The sequence below is a fragment of the Macaca mulatta genome, chromosome 1 (genome assembly GCF_049350105.2).
Source record: "Macaca mulatta isolate MMU2019108-1 chromosome 1, T2T-MMU8v2.0, whole genome shotgun sequence".
Classification (NCBI taxonomy): domain Eukaryota; kingdom Metazoa; phylum Chordata; class Mammalia; order Primates; family Cercopithecidae; genus Macaca; species Macaca mulatta.
Genome location: NC_133406.1, coordinates 163,761,922 through 163,781,264, shown reverse-complemented (window position 1 = coordinate 163,781,264; position 19,343 = coordinate 163,761,922). Strand labels below are relative to the sequence as shown.

Here is a 19,343-nt window from a genome sequence, read left to right as displayed (position 1 = left end):
GGCAATTTATCCCAAGGATAGATTAATTGTTCCTCCTAATTACCTATGCACACCACTACAGTTCAGCTACGGGTCTCAAACTTAAATGACCTCGGAGATCTGGGAGATAAGAAATGAGTTAATGGTCTCGATACAAGACAGTAGAGAATGTTGGGAAGAGAAATCATTTAATACCATTTAATAATAAAAGCATAAAGTACAAAAAATAACTGTGGCATTCAAACAAAATACAGTTGAGGACCTAAGCCAATCCACTGGCCCATTTTTGAACTCTAAATTCTTATTGAGAAAAAAAAATTTCATTCAACTTTCAAGGCATATGCCCTAGACTTAGAAGCAATAGGAGTCACTGCGGAGCTCATAAAGGGGTTTTGCTTGTTCCTGCCCCTTGAGGAGGTAGGTCCACCTAAATCAATGAAGGCCTATATTGGCATTAGTGGAGACATTCTGTCCTCCTGCCCACCTATGCCATATGTACTCCCACTTCTACACTTTCCATCAAGCTGCTCCCTTTAGCCCTACCACCCTTCCCACCTCCCTACACCTGGCTAATGCCCATTTATGCCTCAAGACTCAGCTTAGGTATTACTTCCACAAGGGATCCCTCTCTACCACACCTCCCATACTAGTTTGGACTTTCCTTACACATTCCCATAGCATCTTGTATTTGCTTGTTCACAGAACACGTCATAACACTGAATATCTGCTCTGCACCCACTGGCCAGATTGGAAACAATTAAAAGCCAGATGGTATTGTTTGTTGATGAGGTTGTGTAGCAACATGAACTGTTTAACATTGCTGGTGGTAGTGAAAATTTAAACACGTAATAATACAGGAATTCAATTCTTAGGTACAAACTTCTAAAAATTTACTGCAAATATGTGCAAGGAGATACCAATGAGAATGTGCATAATAGTATTGTTTGTAATGTCCATTATAAGGAAAATGGATATTTAAATTGTGTTAATGAAAGTTTATCCATGAAATGGACTATTACCCAGCAAGGAAAAGGGAATTATTAAAGCTACATGTACCAAAGGATGAATCTCATAAACATCATTCTCAGAGAAAAGTACTGATATCATAAGTCCGAGCCATAGCCCAGTGAATGGACCTGATATCTTTTACAAGATGAACTAGGACAGCGCCCTCTTTCTTTCCTACCCCAATGCTATCCAATTTTTGTTTCCACTAATAAACCACTTTAACAACAGTATAGATGTACCGAGATGATGAATTTCAATTCGAATACACTCTATTTTGCTACTGTAAAAGTACTCATGGAAGACTACCTGCAGCTTGGTAAAACAATATAAAGCTTTAACATGTGTAAACAAAATTATGATTTGTTTAGGAACACATACAGGTATAATAAGTTGTGTTAGTTTACTGGGGCTGCTGTGACAAAGTACCACAAACTGAGTAGCTTTAACCACAGAAATGTATTATCTCACTGTTTTGTAGGCTAGAAATCTGAGATCAAGGTGTTGGCAGTGCTAGCTCCTTCTGAGGGCTTTGAGGGAAGGATCTGTTCAAGACCTCTCTCCTGCTTTGGGTGGTTTGTTGGCAATCTTTGGTGTTCCTGGGTTTCTAGATGCATCATCCTATGCCTTCTTTCATGTTCACCTGGCATTCTCCCTGTGTGCTCTATATCCAAATTTTCCTGATTTATAACAACACAGTCATATTGGATTAGGGCCCACCTTAATGATCTCTTCTTAATCTGCATGCATGCTGTTTCCAAATAAGGTCAAGTTCACAGGTACCACGGTTAGTACTTAAACATTTTTGGGGGAACACAAGTCAACTCATAACGTAAATATACAAAGAAATGCATGGTAATAATAAATGTCAAATTAAGGGAAATAATTATTTCAGGGTTGAAGGAGAAATCTGTCTTCAGGAAAGGGTTAACAAGGGTTTCAACTGCCATAGGAATATTTTATTTCTACAGCTGATTGTGAATACACAAGTGTTTCCTCTATTAGTCTCCATAGTTCTTTTTAAATCTAAAATACTTCATGGTAGTTACAAAATATTTATTTTCTGATAATTAAAATAGATATTTTCTCCTGTATGTCTTCACATTACACTATGAAACATATGAGGGCAGTGCCGCTGTATCACAGGGGAGCACAGTGCTGATAACAGTAGGCATTCAACAAATCTTTGAATTAACTAATGAGGCTGACTTTATCACTATCTGGGTATGAGGAACTGAGAGGACACGGGTTTTGATTGCATTATCCTGTGGGTGATCAGCAGCATCAGGATTTTAACTTAAGTAATCTAACCTTCCAAATACCATCATCTCTCTTCCTTGATGTGGAGGAGGAAAACTGAGTACTACAGAAATCCAAAGAGTTGTTTTTGCTTCTTTATTCTTGTCATTGGATACTCAACAGTTAAGTTGGCAGAGACACTCAGATGTTACTAGGTCTCAACATATTTAATTACAAACCCACTATTCAAGGAATTCAGAGACCAAGATGTTAATATATAGAGATTCACAGACACTGTAATCTCAGCACTTGCCACCATATGAATATGGCCTGGGTGCAGATAGGTAGCCTTAAAGAATTACAGTGAACATACCTTCCTTATGACAAAAGCATGTAAGTAATGAACTAGAAAAATCTAGGAGAAAAAAAGAAGGTTATACAACAGCACATTGCTGGGGATAACAGTACCTGGTAAATTTGCCTAGTTCCCATTTGTCCCCCTTATTTGGGAATTATCCCTTGGTCCGCAGAAATGGGTCTTTCCATCAAGTTATACTCTGTGTTTTCACCTCTTCAATTGCATTTGGTTGGAGCAGAGATCAGCACCAAACCAAAGCTTACCAATCAGATGCAGATGAGAAACTGGGACTGAGAAGTATTAGTCTCTGTAGCTGAATAGAATTGTAACATCTGAATTCAGGCACTGTGGGGTGGCCACATTCTACTTTTTGGAAAAAAAAAAAAAACTAGAAAGAGGGTCTGCAGAGGAGAGAAAGAGAGAGAGACAGAGAGAGAGAAAGAGAGAGAGAGAGAGAACCAGTGAATCATGAGAAGATAAGAGATGAAAACAGGAGAGACTCAAAGCCTTTCCAGGTGCTCATTCCAAATCCTTCCTGAAATCTACCTGTGTTCATGTCGAGTTCTATGAAGGTTCCCTGTATTGTTAAAAGAAATACCTGGGGGGGCGGAGCAAGATGGCCGAATAGGAGCAGCTCCAGTCTCCAACTCCCAGCGCGAGCGACACAGAAGACCGGTGATTTCTGCATTTTCAACTGAGGTACTGGGTTCATCTCACTGGGGAGTGCCGGACGATCGGTGCTGGTCAGCTGCTGCAGCCCGACCAGCGAGAGCTGAAGCAGGGCGAGGCATTGCCTCACCTGGGAAGCGCAAGGGGGAAGGGAGTCCCTTTTCCTAGCCAGGGGAACTGAGACACACAACACCTGGAAAATCGGGTAACTCCCACCCCAATACTGCGCTTTAGGAAAGAGGCACACCAGGAGATCATATCCCACACCTGGCCGGGAGGGTCCCACACCCACGGAGCCTCCCTCATTGCTAGCGCAGCCGTCTGTGATCTACTGGCAAGGCAGCAGCGAGGCTGGGGGAGGGGCGCCCGCCATTGCTGAGGCTTAAGTAGGTAAACAAAGCTGCTGGGAAGCTCGAACTGGGTGGAGCTCACAGCAGCTCAAGGAAACCTGCCTGTCTCTGTAGACTCCACCTCTGGGGACAGGGCACAGTAAACTAAGACACACAGACACCTCTGCACAGACGCAAACGTCTCTGTCTGACAGCTTTGAAGAGAGCAGTGGATCTCCCAACACGGAGGTTGAGATCTGAGAAGGGACAGACTCCCTGCTCAAGTGGGTCCCTGACCCCTGAGTAGCCTAACTGGGAGACATCCCCCACTAGGGGCAGTCTGACACCCCACACCTCACAGGGAGGAGTACACCCCTGAGAGGAAGCTTCCAAAGCAAGAATCAGACAGGTACACTCACTGTTCAGAAATATTCTATCTTCTGCAGCCTCTGCTGCTGATACCCAGGCAAACAGGGTCTGGAGTGGACCTCAAGCAATCTCCAACAGACCTACAGCTGAGGGTCCTGACTGTTAGAAGGAAAACTATCAAACAGGAAGGACACCTACACCAAAACCCCATCAGTACATCACCATCATCAAAGATCAGAGGCAGATAAAACCACAAAGATGGGGAAAAAGCAGGGCAGAAAAGCTGGAAATTCAAAAAATAAGAGCGCATCTCCCCCGGCAAAAGAGCGCAGCTCATCGCCAGCAACGGATCAAAGCTGGACGGAGAATGACTTTGACGAGATGAGAGAAGAAGGCTTCAGTCCATCAAACTTCTCAGAGCTAAAGGAGGAATTACGTACCCAGCGCAAAGAAACTAAAAATCTTGAAAAAAAAGTGGAAGAATTGATGGCTAGAGTAATTAATGCAGAGAAGGTCCTAAACGAAATGAAAGAGATGAAAACCATGACACGAGAAATACGTGACAAATGCACAAGCTTCAGTAACTGACTTGATCAACTGGAAGAAAGAGTATCAGCGATTGAGGATCAAATGAATGAAATGAAGCGAGAAGAGAAACCAAAAGAAAAAAGAAGAAAAAGAAATGAACAAAGCCTGCAAGAAGTATGGGATTATGTAAAAAGACCAAATCTACGTCTGATTGGGGTGCCTGAAAGTGAGGGGGAAAATGGAACCAAGTTGGAAAAAACACTCTTCAGGATATCATCCAGGAGAACTTCCCCAACCTAGTAGGGCAGGCCAACATTCAAATCCAGGAAATACAGAGAACGCCACAAAGATACTCCTCGAGAAGAGCAACTCCAAGACACATAATTGCCAGATTCACCAAAGTTGAAATGAAGGAAAAAATCTTAAGGGCAGCCAGAGAGAAAGGTCGGGTTACCCACAAAGGGAAGCCCATCAGACTAACAGCAGATCTCTCAGCAGAAACTCTACAAGCCAGAAGAGAGTGGGGGCCAATATTCAACATTCTTAAAGAAAAGAATTTTAAACCCAGAATTTCATATCCAGCGAAACTAAGTTTCATAAGTGAAGGAGAAATAAAATCCTTTACAGATAAGCAAATGCTTAGAGATTTTGTCACCACTAGGCCTGCCTTACAAGAGACCCTGAAGGAAGCACTAAACATGGAAAGGAACAACTGGTACCAGCCATTGCAAAAGCATGCCAAAATGTAAAGACCATTGAGGCTAGGAAGAAACTGCATCAACTAATGAGCAAAATAACCAGTTAATATCATAATGGCAGGATCAAGTTCACACATAACAATATTAACCTTAAATGTAAATGGACTAAATGCTCCAATTAAAAGACACAGACTGGCAAACTGGATAAAGAGTCAAGACCCATCAGTCTGCTGTATTCAGGAGACCCATCTCACACGCAGAGACATACATAGGCTCAAAATAAAGGGATGGAGGAAGATTTACCAAGCAAATGGAGAATAAAAAAAAGCGGGGGTTGCAATACTAGTCTCTGATAAAACAGACTTTAAACCATCAAAGATCAAAAGAGACAAAGAAGGCCATTACATAATGGTAAAGGGATCAATTCAACAGGAAGAGCTAACTATCCTAAATATATATGCACCCAATACAGGAGCACCCAGATTCATAAAGCAAGTCCTTAGAGACTTACAAAGAGACTTAGACTCCCATACAATAATAATGGGAGACTTCAACACTCCACTGTCAACATTAGACAGATCAACGAGACAGAAAGTTAACAAGGATATCCAGGAATTGAACTCATCTCTGCAGCAAGCAGACCTAATAGACATCTATAGAACTCTCCACCCCAAATCAACAGAATATACATTCTTCTCAGCACCACATCATACTTACTCCAAAATTGACCATGTAATTGGAAGTAAAGCACTCCTCAGCAAATGTACAAGAACAGAAATTATAACAAACTGTCTCTCAGACCACAGTGCAATCAAACTAGAACTCAGGACTAAGAAACTCACTCAAAACCGCTCAACTACATGGAAACTGAACAACCTGCTCCTGAATGACTACTGGGTACATAACGAAATGAAGGCAGAAATAAAGATGTTCTTTGAAACCAATGAGAACAAAGATACAACATACCAGAATCTCTGGGACACATTTAAAGCAGTGTGTAGAGGGAAATTTATAGCACTAAATGCCCACAAGAGAAAGCAGGAAAGATCTAAAATTGACACTCTAACATCGCAATTAAAAGAACTAGCGAAGCAAGAGCAAACACATTCGAAAGCTAGCAGAAGGCAAGAAATAACTAAGATCAGAGCAGAACTGAAGGAGATAGAGACACAAAAAACCCTCCAAAAAATCAATGAATTCAGGAGTTGGTTTTTTGAAAAGATCAACAAAATTGACAGACCACTAGCCAGACTAATAAAGAAGAAAAGAGAGAAGAATCAAATCGACGCAATTAAAAATGATAAAGGGGATATCACCACCGACCCCACAGAAATACAAACTACCATCAGAGAATACTATAAACACCTCTACGCAAATAAACTGGAAAATCTAGAAGAAATGGATAATTTCCTGGACACTTACACTCTTCCAAGACTAAACCAGGAAGAAGTTGAATCCCTGAATAGACCAATAGCAGGCTCTGAAATTGAGGCAACAATTAATAGCCTACCAACTAAAAAAAGTCCAGGACCAGATGGATTCACAGCTGAATTCTACCAGAGGTACAAGGAGGAGTTGGTACCATTCCTTCTGAAACTATTCCAATCAATAGAAAAAGAGGGAATCCTCCCTAACTCATTTTATGAGGCCAATATCATCCTGATACCAAAGCCTGGCAAGGACACAACAAAAAAAGAGAATTTTAGACCAATATCCCTGATGAACATCGATGCAAAAATCCTCAATAAAATACTGGCAAACCGGATTCAGCAACACATCAAAAAGCTTATCCACCATGATCAAGTGGGCTTCATCCCTGGGATGCAAGGCTGGTTCAACATTCGCAAATCAATAAACATAATCCAGCATATAAACAGAACCAAAGACAAGAACCACATGATTATCTCAATAGATGCAGAAAAGGCTTTTGACAAAATTCAACAGCCCTTCATGCTAAAAACGCTCAATAAATTCGGTATTGATGGAACGTACCTTAAAATAATAAGAGCTATTTATGACAAACCCACAGCCAATATCATACTGAATGGGCAAAAACTGGAAAAATTCCCTTTGAAAACTGGCACAAGACAGGGATGCCCTCTCTCACCACTCCTATTCAACATAGTGTTGGAAGTTCTGGCTAGGGCAATCAGGCAAGAGAAAGAAATCAAGGGTATTCAGTTAGGAAAAGAAGAAGTCAAATTGTCCCTGTTTGCAGATGACATGATTGTATATTTAGAAAACCCCATTGTCTCAGCCCAAAATCTCCTTAAGCTGATAAGCAACTTCAGCAAAGTCTCAGGATACAAAATTAATGTGCAAAAATCACAAGCATTCTTATACACCAGTAACAGACAAACAGAGAGCCAAATCAGGAATGAACTTCCATTCACAATTGCTTCAAAGAGAATAAAATACCTAGGAATCCAACTTACAAGGGATGTAAAGGACCTCTTCAAGGAGAACTACAAACCACTGCTCAGTGAAATAAAAGAGGACACAAACAAACGGAAGAACATACCATGCTCATGGATAGGAAGAATCAATATCGTGAAAATGGCCATACTGCCCAAGGTAATTTATAGATTCAATGCCATCCCCATCAAGCTACCAATGAGTTTCTTCACAGAATTGGAAAAAACTGCTTTAAAGTTCATATGGAACCAAAAAAGAGCCCGCATTTCCAAGACAATCCTAAGTCAAAAGAACAAAGCTGGAGGCATCACGCTACCTGACTTCAAACTATACTACAAGGCTACAGTAACCAAAACAGCATGGTACTGGTACCAAAACAGAGATATAGACCAATGGAACAGAACAGAGTCCTCAGAAATAATACCACACATCTACAGCCATTTGATCTTTGACAAACCTGAGAGAAACAAGAAATGGGGAAAGGATTCCCTATTTAATAAATGGTGCTGGGAAAATTGGCTAGCCATAAGTAGAAAGCTGAAACTGGATCCTTTCCTTACTCCTTATACGAAAATTAATTCAAGATGGATTAGAGACTTAAATGTTAGACCTAATACCATAAAAATCCTAGAGGAAAACCTAGGTAGTACCATTCAGGACATAGGCATGGGCAAAGATTTCATGTCTAAAACACCAAAAGCAACGGCAGCAAAAGCCAAAATTGACAAATGGGATCTCATTAAACTAAAGAGCTTCTGCACAGCAAAAGAAACTACCATCAGAGTGAACAGGCAACCTACAGAATGGGAGAAAAATTTTGCAATCTACTCATCTGACAAAGGGCTAATATCCAGAACCTACAAAGAACTCAAACAAATTTACAAGAAAAAAACAAACAACCCCATCAAAAAGTGGACAAAGGACATGAACAGACATTTCTCAAAAGAAGACATTCATACAGCCAACAGACACATGAAAAAATGCTCATCATCACTGGCCATCAGAGAAATGCAAATCAAAACCACAATGAGATACCATCTCACACCAGTTAAAATGGCAATCATTAAAAAGTCAGGAAACAACAGGTGCTGGAGAGGATGTGGAGAAATAGGAACACTTTTACACTGTTGGTGGGATTGTAAACTAGTTCAACCATTATGGAAAACAGTATGGCGATTCCTCAAGGATCTAGAACTAGATGTACCATATGACCCAGCCATCCCATTACTGGGTATATACCCAAAGGATTATAAATTATGCTGCTATAAAGACACATGCACACGTATGTTTATTGCAGCACTATTCACAATAGCAAAGACTTGGAATCAACCCAAATGTCCGTCAGTGACAGATTGGATTAAGAAAATGTGGCACATATACACCATGGAATACTATGCAGCCATAAAAAAGGATGAGTTTGAGTCCTTTGTAGGGACTTGGATGCAGCTGGAATCCATCATTCTTAGCAAACTATCACAAGAACAGAAAACCAAACACCACATGTTCTCACTCATAGGTGGGAACTGAACAATGAGATCACTCGGACCCAGGAAGGGGAACATCACACACCGGGGCCTATCATGGGGAGGGGGGAGGGGGGAGGGATTGCATTGGGAGTTATACCTGATGTAAATGACGAGTTGATGGGTGCAGCACAGCAACATGGCACAAGTATACATATGTAACAAACCTGCACGTTATGCACATGTACCCTACAACTTAAAGTATAATAATAATAAATAAAAAAAAAAAAAAAGAAATACCTATTTTATTTAAGTGAGGTCAAATTAGTTCCTGTTACTTGTAACCAAAGAGACCTGACTAATATAGCTTGGCAGATGGTGGGATAAAGCACAAAACAGAAAGGAACTGAATTTCTCAGCCTAACAGGTGGCAGGAATGATGCACCCAGTCCCATTCTTTTAGACCTGCCCACCCACTACCTTTCCATCCCACTCAGCAGACGAATTTCCATTTTTTTCAATCCAGAATGGGAAACAAATGAAAGAAACAAAACCTTCTAAATTATTAGCACAAGCCAAATGGAGCTGGACAGCCTCCAGCTACCCACTCAGCCGCCCTCAAGCAGCTGTCTCCAAGAGCTAAATGAGAACAACCATGACAATAAGAATTCAGCTTTGGAGCACATAGGAGCCTTTCCTGGAGCCAGTGAGGTGGAACACTGAGTCAGCCAAGGGAGTGGGAAAGGGTTTTGGGGATGAGAAGTTTGAGCAACAAAGGTGGGAACTGGAAAAAAAAAAGAGGCTGATGGGCAGAACAACCAAATACCTTCTTTAACCTCTTTAAGAGCTCTATTAGTCACTATTAAATGAGTCAGTGACAATTTGCAGCCAAGAAGAAAAAGAAAAATGCCAAACTCACTTATTGGTATATCTCCATGCCTACTAGCCGCCCCACACTGGCAACAGGCATATATTAGATGAACAACATCATCTTTAATGAATTACACAGAACTAAGCTGTATTTGGACTGTGAGCGCCTGTAATCATATCTTGTTCAACTTTGTATCACCAGTAACTAGCCTGATTCTTGGCTTAGAATTGGCACTGAATATATGCTTAGTAAATGTGATTACATTTACTTGAGTGCGCTGTCAAAATGCCCATTATTGGTGCCGGAGCTTAGGAATATCCTCTTGATTATTGCAACCAGAGGTGAATGCCTAATACTAATACATGGAACCCTTGTTTCTGCCCAAAAGAAGGAAAATTAAAAAGCTACTTTTCTACCAGGAAGGTTTAAAATGATGCCTCTATACTGCAGCATAACTAGGAAGACAAAACATAGAAAGAGGGCCTAAAGCATTCGGACTATAAAGAGATAAGAGTTTCAGTTCCAAGCCAAGTGAGACAATGAAGCATTCCCTACATAACTGGAATGCATTTCTCCAAAATGCCACCCTACCCATGTTTCCTTCCACACTGCCCATATGCCCATCAGCATCATAGGCTTTCATTGTTTGATTAAGAGAGCTTGTGAGTGTTCCACAAGGGTTGAACAATTGGAGAATGTCCATTTAAGACAGTTCAAATGGAGCTCAGCAAAGCAACACTTCTGATGGACAACCCACCAATGACAGGTGGGCTAGAAGCCGTCACCAAAAGGATCTCACCAGGCACACAAAAGGGCTAATGTAACTTCCTAGCCCAGATACTGGGTATTGCTTCCTGGGATGTTGTTGGGTGGTCCGGAGGATTGCTCTGACTTCCAGGAGGATCCACTGCACTGCACTGGGAATCAGTGATCTTTGGTTGCTGACTTTATTCTTCTACCTGTGGTTCCTTTAGGGGGACCCCTCCTCCAGCTACTTCTCTATGCCCAAATTCCATTCCATTTTCTACTTCCCTCCAGGTCTCACTGACCCTCATTCCAATCTCCTAGGAGCAAGATCATCTGATCTTTTTGCTTCCCTTTCCAGCAGGTTATTCTGATATAATCTTTAGGTCCACTGTGCTCTAGGGCTGACCTTGGGATTCTCAGCCTTTCCTCTCTTAATTAGTCTCTTCTAACAAAAAAGCTTTTCCTTTTAAAATTTATTTCTCCTACAGACCCCAGTAGCCTATCTTGGAAATCAGAAAACCTCAATTTGAGTCTTTTTCCTCTTTACATTTCTGCTATACCAATTTTCATTCTTCTCAAGGTAGTGTGAATATTTCAACAGTCTAAGGAACATGTCACTCATCTACAAGTAGATGCTGAAGATAAATAGACTCATTTCTTGATATTATCTTCACAAACCATCTTAACAGGAACCAAGAGACCAGCATTTTGCAAAATCTTTTGCAGGAAGAAACCTTGGCAATATTATTTCTGAAGATGGTACCTAAAGGAATTCCAAGTAGGACCATAAAAAGAAATTTTAAACCACTTGTAGTCTTTTCTAAAGTTTTGTAGACAAAATCTGAAGTCCCCGAATCCTAGCTTGGAACGAGGCTTCTGATGCATAGACGCCCAAGAGACACCTCAGAAAAAGCAAACTCTTAGTCACTGGCGAGGCTTCGCCCCCTTCTTGCTCTCTCAAGTTTTCTGTCCTAGTGAAAGTAGCTGGTATGTATGAAAATTGCAAGAATAATATTTCAGGCTGAAGTCAAGGCTCGTTGTTGAGCGTCTACTCCCTCCTATCTTCACTTTGGGGCTCCCTTTGACTCCTCGGACTTCCAAATGATGATGAGTCTAATAACCCAGATGTCCTCCAACATCAATGCTATATGATGCGGAAAGAACAATGAAAGAGAGGAAAAGAGAAGAAGAGAGGGAAAAGACAGCCTTTTAACCCTCTTGTTTCTTCCAATCCAGTTACATCCCTCCCAGAGAAGTTCCACTGGGTATGACTCAAATATTCTATGTTTTCTTTTATCTAATCAAAGTTTCTTTTTCTGAATTTGCACTGTCTAGTGTGATAGCCACTAGCCACATGTTTAAATTTAAATTTCAACTAATTAAGATAAAATTACAAATTCAGTTCCTCAATCACTTTAGCCACATTTCAAGAAGTCTAGAGCCACAAATAATAGCTACTCTTTGGAGAGCACGATATAGAATATTTCCATCATTATGGAAAATCCTAATGGAGAGCACTGTAAGTGTGGACAGTGAGAGAGTGGGGAGTCCTTATAATGCAGAGTTCCTTAGAACTTAATGAATGTGACCGATAAAGCAGATTCAGCTAGTAATGGTAGTAGTAGTAATAGCTTAACATTTATAGAACACCTCTCTAAGTTGTTACAAGGATTATTTTCACTTTACAGAAGGGATTAGGAAGACTATGGTGTTGTGGAGTTTGAATCCAGCAAGTCAGGTTCCAAGAGCCCATTTTCTTCACTATGCTTAGATATGCAATATAGAAAAAGTATCGACAGTACCTGAAAGAAGAGTCACCCACACCAAACCAAACAGAGCCTACTACAGTGATATTTGAAAACGAGTAAGTCTATGCTCTTGCAAATACTGGCTACAGGTTTCCATCTGCTACTTAGAGAAAGGGTTAGGACATCCATATCAGAATCCAGCAATGTATCCTTTGTATAGATGTCAGTTGTAAAGTGCATGTTCATTATTATTCCATAATCTCTAATTATACCTTAGCTGTCATCCTAGCCTTCCTAGATTCTAAGTTTCAAGGAGGTGGGGATTATGCCTATCTTTAACATGACTATATCCCCAATATTTAACACCGGTATTTAACGTAGTATAGAGTATGTAATAGTCTCTCAACACATATTTTTGCATGAATAATAAGAGAATAAAAAAATAATCTTTCTAAGTTTTTTTTCTTTCCAAGACCTACCTGATCATAAAGTCAGGACTTTGGTGTGTACAGTAGGCAAAAAAAAGATACTCAGTACCCTTTTCAGAATGACTTTCTCATGTAATGGGCATTTGTTGATTTAGTAACTCAGACTACATTCTCTCTTCCTATGGTACAACACCCGAATTTCTATTTAGGGAATGAATAATTCCCATCGTGTGCAATCTTAGAGTATTATCAGTCAAGGATATCTATATTCCTCTAGCCAAATGGCAAGCCAACGTAAACCAACTCTCCTTCCAGACAGAGACTGCTAAGTGGAGCTGCACAAACTTAAATGATCAGTTGGAACACATTCATTCAAAGTGTGATGCCCATATGATTGTCCTTTCATTTCTGCACCTGAATCCCTAGAACTCTCCTGATTTCTTTCTCTTCTGCATCTATTTTCTCAGCATTTCCTTCAGGTCTATGAGTACCCTGCATCCTCCCCAAACAAAACAAAGTAAAACAAAATGTTGTTCATTAAGTTAGCCAAGTTAGTTTTTTCTTTCTTTAAACCCCCAAATTCATCTAAGAAATCTTTTTCCTACTTGCACCCTCATACAACCCAGGGTTGGCCACATAATTTGTGGAGCCCAGTGCACTATGAAAATTTGGAACCCCAGGTACAAAAACAGGGTAACAGTGTCATTAAAGGTACTAAAATATAAAGCTCTTTCCTTTCTTCTGTAGTCTCTCTCAGTGCTCATCATAAAGTTTGTTCTTTTATATATAATGCTTGAAGTAAAGAAATATTGTAATTTTAAATTATTATCATAAACTTTATCATTTATCTTCATTGTATAATGCCTGTGTTAAGTGCAGTAGCATACCATTTAACTGATATCCAGAATTGCCAAAATTACACAATTCTCATTTCATAGTTCATATACGTGTATGTATTTTGTTCTTACTAGAATAGTGATTAAACAAGAAAACTTACTCAAACTGATTTTATTTCACTTCTTGAAACATATACATTACACTTTTGGACTTAGTGATGAGTAAAGAAAGAACTAAAAGGAATGAGAATTACAGAAACCTTCCCTTTTATGTCACCATTCCCAGCCTGAGTTTCAGGGATGTAACAGAAGTAAAAAAATAATATCATAATGTTTTTTGGTCATTCATATTTATTGGAACATCATTGCTTTCCTTTTGCATTCAATACAAGTTCTGGGTAAAATAGAAAGTATAGGCTCTTAGGCTGTCAGTGCCCTTGTTTACTCAGTTGTAAATGTACTACAGTTAACCTTATATAGGCTTTGAATCTCACTGAACTTCCACACAGTGTGGATCCACCAGAATTCTATCCTCACGGGGCATCAGGAAGGCTATATATGGATGGGGTGTCAAGGAACAGCAGCAAATACACATTTCCTTTATCTCCTCTGCTTTCACACCTACTCTATTATTCCATTGAACTTGGCTTACGACATGTAAGTTCAAAAATAAAATTATTGAGAATGTCAGAATAATGACAGCAGACTACTTCTGGGCATGGGATCCCATGCAGCTGCCCAGTACGATGCTACACCCTGACATCACAACTTGCATTTGGACCAACAGTAGTCAAGCTACCTATCCTTTCATCAGCTTACGCCCTCAATTCTGCTTGACCTGTGGATATCTCATTGCAAGAAGATGTCCCTGCATGATGGTTCACTCTGTCCTTTGTGTGAGAATCACTGAGAATAAGAGAAGATGGAGTTTCAAACAAGGGTTTGTGCTTTTCCTATTTAAATGAGTTTCAGAGAAGCCTCTATAGCCTCACTTAGGAAGGAACAAAGAAAAACTCCTGAACATTCTACTGCGTTCTATAAAGGTAAATGAAGGGACATTTCACTGGGCAGGAGAGGATCCAATAGTGACCGTCTAGGAGAAGAGATTAGAACATTACAGGAAATATCCTCAGAGAGAAGACCAGAGAGTGACCCTCCTCATTCCCAAAACCTCCATTCTGTCCTCCTATGGCAATTCAGATGCTATAACATTTAAATCCCAAAATCATATGATTTTGAATTGGAAGGGACCTTTGAAGTCATCAGATACAACTCTTTCATTTTACAGATGAGGGTAGGTGACTTTCCTGATGTCAACATGCCAGTTACTAGTAGCACCAGGCAAGGGTCTTAATTATTAACTTTTACTCCCATAATTAGCCAAAGTATTCATTCTCCTAAAGATGAAAATAAAGGGTATACTGTATTATTTTATTTTTATAGCATTCTTGAAATGACAAAATTATAAAAATTGAGAACAGATTAGTGATGACCGGGGGGTAGAGGTAAAAGAAGGTGGAGGGAAGTGAATGTGTCTATAAAAAAGAAGTGGAGGGTCTTTGTGGTGAATCTGTGTCTTGTTGTATCAATATTAATATCCTGGTTAAAATATTGTACTATAATACTAGAAGACACTCATTTGGGGTAACAGGGGAAAGAATACATGGGATCTCTGTATTATTTCTTACAATTACATGTATCTACAATTATCTCAAAATTAAAAGTTTAACGTAAAAAATTAATAAAAGACACATTTAAAGTTTGACTTTCTTCACTTAAATAATAAAGAAGCCAAATACTTGGCTAAATTGATAATAATTGAACTATTGAAATGAATCCCATTCTCTTACATGAATGATTTGATGTTGTACCTGGATTTTTATTTTGTATGCCATTCCTGCTTTTTGTATCACTATTAGACCTTACTTTTCAGAGTCACCTCTTTTCGTAGTCTGACAACACTCATCCAAGAGGGCAAGAAGTCATAACCCCAGAATGCACACAACGGAGATGACATGGATGCCACTGGTGACCAAGACTGTTTAGAATCCAGACAGATGATGAGCATCAGGCAGCACATCTAGATGATGTTGTTTTGTCTCTCTGGGATGTCTCAATGCAGGAGAATAAAAATTTTAGAAAAAGATCTTCATTGAATGCAAACCTAACGAAGATTAGTAAGGCCATTTGGAGCTGTTAGAACCCATTTTGAAAGACCAGAGAAATAGAGTGTTCCAAATGTGTCAGCCTCATCTTAAACTAAATGAATCATTAAAGGATGGTGTCACTTCTCTGAGTAAACACACTCAGCCATCTGTACCAACTACCATCAAAGAATTATTCCTTCCTTGATCAGACATCCCCTCCATCATAGATGTTTTGGAATATAACTTTAAGGAAAGAGAGAGAGAATGGAAGCATTAAAATTCACAACAAGAATAATAAATTGGCTTCAAAGGAAGTTCTAAACAAGGAAGTTCTTTGTTCCACAGAATTCCCAGTGGGTCACCTTTGATTCTATTTGGAGGTACAGCTAAAGTACATTGAGGAAGAACCAGAGTATATTCAAGGGTGGATGTACAATGCCTTTTCACAGACATGATTGCTTTGTAAACAATCATGAAAAAGAGTTTACATATATTATTAGAGTAATTAGGTGTATAGATACATAAACAAAAAATATCAGCTCACCACTTTGGGTGTATCCATATTTTGATTTTATTCTAGAATTTGAGACAAAACAAAGGTATTTTGGTAAATGTGGACTTATTGACTTAAGAAAAAAATCTTTTTCCTTCTACGAAAAAGAGGAAATACAACCTTTGTTTCTCTTATTTATTCATTGATTCCTTTCATTCCCAACTCCTCTGCATATGCACTATATTAAGCTTTGGGGATACAGCTGTGAATAATAATAACAGCAACAGAAGTTTATATAGTTTACATAGGCATCAGACACTATTCTCACAAATATTAAATCACACAGTTTTTCTAATAGCCCTGTGAGGTAGATATTACTATCATCCTTGTTATATGGCTCAAAAGGCCTAACTTTCCCAAGGTTACAAAGCTAACGGATAGTGAAGCTGAGATTTGAACACAGTAATCCTAGCTCCAGAACCAAATTCTTAACTGCTCCACTTAGGTAAAGATTCACTGATACCGCTCCAATTTCATGGAGCTTTTTGGTTTATCAGGGGAGACAGACATTAAACTAATAATGTTCATGAATATTAACAAATGGAAGTTTAGGGCATAGTGAGAATTAGCCAAGGAGAAATGGTCCTCTCATTCTCTTTTCCCAAAATATCTTACCCCTCCACCTTGTTGGGACAGACTCCTGTTCACTTTCATGGTTTTTCTCATTGGTTAAATCAAGCACGGAACAGGTACTTGCCTTGTGCTGGATCCTGGCTATCTTCAGCATAACACATCTGGAAACTTGTAAATTCTCCATAAGGAAAATTATCTCTGGTCCATGGTAAACAGCAAAGCTGTAAAACGTGCCTGGCAACCGGGTGTCAATTTCCAAGTTTCTTCTTATGGGCATTTAAAAAAATCTTGCTGCTAGTATTTTATACTTCTTGCTGCTGATATTTCCACTGAAAACGATTTTATTAATGCGAGGATTCAAAAGGACAACGTGAAGTGAAATTTAAGTAACTTTTTCACATTACAATAAACCTTCATGTGGGAACTGATAGTTAGAGCTCAATCTTCTTTGCTCATTGAGGGCACCACAAGCCTAATTAACACTGGCTCGCAATCAAGGTTATTATTTGGTGGCTACTCCCTCCACAGACCTGCCACCACAGCATTTCTGACCCTACATCTTGTTTTCAAGTTCACACAATAGATCTTTTCTAAAATGTCTCTCTTTCCCTTATGAGAATGAAACTAGTGGTATTAGCTCTCTCCCCTACTGCTTTTCTTTGCAGATTCCCTTTTTTTTATTCCTAGGGCTCTCTCTGGAATGAAAGTACTTTTTCTATTTTGCAAAGGCCTCCTTTCACACTGGAAAAATTGGAATTTGGTACTAAGTAAAGTGGAGGCCCTCTGACAGTAAAATGATTAGAAAGCACTTTGTTCAGAATTCTAATCCCCTGCCCCACTGTGAGAACAGGATTACTCCCCAGAACACGTTCAAGGGGCCCTGCAGGAAACTGGAAGAACACAGGCCTCAGAGTGAGACGGGTTTAATTTTAAATTCTAAATCCGATACTTTCTAGTGCATGACCTTGGACGAGTTAGCTGAACCCTCTAAGCCTAAGTTTCCTCACCTGCAAAATAGAGGTACTAAAGTCTACTTAGCAAAGTTGTTTTAAAGATTCAGCGAGTGCAGGACAGGGTCTACAAAAAACGTATGTGTTTTTTTTTTTTCTTGTTTGTGTTGGGGGAAGATGAAGATCAACGCCAGCAGGTAGAGCAATCAGACAGAGAGTGAGAGTAAGACCACTCTGTAAAGACCCAGGGTGTGGAGGTCTAGGAATTAGTGACAGCAAGAAACTCATGACCACAGCACAGGCACCTAGTCTGGACTGTAGTTGAGGGGGTCCATGATGAACATCACCTGCCAGTTCTGGAGACAGACCTGAGTTCAATCCAGTCTCTACCACTTTCCAGTTATATGATCAATCTTTCCTTCTCCTACAAGTTGGGGGAATTGATATCTGTTTCAAAAGGTCATTACAAAAATAGTAATAATAATAATAATAAAAGTCCAGGCACACCTGTAATCCCAGCACTTTGGGAGGCCGAGGCAGGCAGATCACCTGAGGTCAAGAGTTTGAGACCCGCCTGCCCAACATGGCGAAACCCTGTTTCTGCCAAAAAAAAAAAAAAAAAAAAAAAAGGGAAAGTCATTATAAGAGTTAAGTTAGACAATATTTGCAACATGCTTAACCCAATGCATGGCACATGGAACTCTCTTAATAACTGATAACTGTTTTTATTATTATTGGTAGCAATTAAATGCTAGTTTTACCTTAATTAAATTTTTAAATTTTTCCAGGCCTCAATTTTCTCACCTCTAAAATTAGATGGAATAGAAGCTACTTTGTTTGGTTATTGTTAGAATTGAGACAACCCACTTGAAAACAGATGTTAACATACTTGGCACCTAGTGGGTAATCAATAAATTGTTTCTTTTCTTGCCCATTCTGATTATTATAATCATAGCCAGTAATTGCCCCCTTGACTTCATGAAAATGTACCTCAGTGAATGAATATTCTGTTACTTGCATCTACTTCTCACAGTTTCTTTGTATTTCTCTCCACCTCTTAGAGATCGTGGTGTTTTTTGTTTGCTTGTTCGTTTTCTGTCATTCTTAGAATGGGCCCTTAGTGTAGCAAAATTGCTGGTGACCTGGAAGATGTGTCTAAAGTTTCCCAGGAAGATCTTCCTTACAAAAAATGTCTCTGCCACAGATCCCACATTTTTACTATTAGTAATTTATTTCACCATGTTCTCTATGAAACAGAAATTCATTTTAACATTGCAGTTGGGCTGGGCGCGGTGGCTCAAGCCTGTAATCCCAGCACTTTGGGAGGCCGAGACGAGCGGATCATGAGGTCAGGAGATCGAGACCATCCTGGCTAACACGGTGAAACCCCGTCTCTACTAAAAAAAAATACAAAAAACTAGCCGGGCGAGGTGGCGGG

The 19,343-nt window shown here is 39.6% G+C and overlaps 1 long non-coding RNA gene across 1 annotated transcript in view; it reads right to left on the bottom strand.

Annotated features, from left to right (window-relative positions):
* The window catches only part of LOC144332830 (uncharacterized), a 170,880-nt gene extending 153,606 nt beyond the window's left edge, over positions 1-17,274 (bottom strand). Inside the window, exon 1 of the long non-coding RNA XR_013401016.1 lies at positions 17,080-17,274. This is a non-coding gene — a long non-coding RNA (uncharacterized LOC144332830). The remainder of the gene's footprint in view (positions 1-17,079) is intronic.
* Positions 17,275-19,343: the final 2,069 nt, after the last annotated feature.